The following is a 1,259-nucleotide window of genomic DNA, read 5'->3' as shown; positions in this document are numbered from 1 at the left end:
ACCAAGAGTCAGGGTCACAGGAGGATGAACCCAGCTCCTGGTCCCACAGATTTGGACTTAGTTCTAGCGTCCCCTCTCCCTAGCCGTGTGACTTCAGCGGCCCCTGCCCACTGAGCTCAGCCCCCATCTACAATGAAGAGGTGACAGCAGCTGCCGCCACCACCTTCAAGTCCAGATTTCTCACCATCCCCAGTCTGGCCAGGCCTTCCTGCCCTTCAGATGGCTATAAGGATGGCACGGCGTCCAAGTGCAGGGCTCCCTGCCATGGAGTCCACAGAGTCCCCGGCTTCCCTCAGGGACCCCAGGGGAACTGCAGCACCACGTGTGCAAGACCCGGGCTTCAGCCACCCCCTTAAGAGAGAGGACCACGTGGCCCGGTTGTGTCTGGGAGGAGGCTGCCAGTCAAGGGAGAACCTGGGCAGTAGCCTTGGGGAAAGGTGGGCAGGTGGCTCTCCCACCCAGGGAAGGGCCGGCATCTGGGCCATCCTTATGGCCCCCAAAGCCCCAGACACCTCCCCTGCCCTCTGCAGGCAGCAGAGCCCTCGGCGTCTGGGACCCGGGCAGGAGGAAGAGAACTGGGTGTGAGAAGGGGAGGCCAGGAGGGAAGGCTGGTGGAATGGGGGCATCTGCTCAAGGCTCATCCCAGGACCTCAGAAGGGAAGTGGGGAGAAAACAGTTCCTCATGAGGCAGCCCTTTTCCACTGGCCCTGCAGCTGCACATCAGACCCAGCCTCTGCCTGCCCATGGGTGTCCTGGGTCCCTCCCTGTGTCCAGCAGAGCTGACCTCTGAGCCAAGCCTGCAGTCAGCTTGTCTAGGGTGACGATGAGGCTACGTGAGGGTGCTGGTGGCTCCTGTCAACCTTAAAAAGATCAGGAAGTATGGAATATGGTTAAATGTAGTTTATTTGCACACAATGCTTGAGAAAGGCCACCTGGGTACACAGATTCCAAAGAATGGAAGTTGGTGCTCCCAAGTGGAGAGGTTTAGGGGTCATTTATATAGATAACGTTTGGGAAGCTTAGCGGGACTTCAACACTGTCCACACAGGCCAGCACATCCAATTAGGTGGGGCTGTATTCTTTCCGGCAGAGGCATATTGAACACAGAGGATGGAAGAGTCATGGGATCTTGTGCGCCTTCTGGTCTGAGTTGGGTGCAAGGTAATACAGAGGGAAAGGTCCACAACCGGGAGAGGAGGAGGGCTTATCTCTCACGTCATTGACTATTAATTGTGAACCTCAAACACCTGAGTCAGGTC

This window comes from Macaca nemestrina, chromosome 8, assembly GCF_043159975.1.
Source record: "Macaca nemestrina isolate mMacNem1 chromosome 8, mMacNem.hap1, whole genome shotgun sequence".
NCBI classification, from domain to species: Eukaryota; Metazoa; Chordata; class Mammalia; order Primates; family Cercopithecidae; genus Macaca; species Macaca nemestrina.
This window is presented reverse-complemented; position numbering follows the sequence as displayed.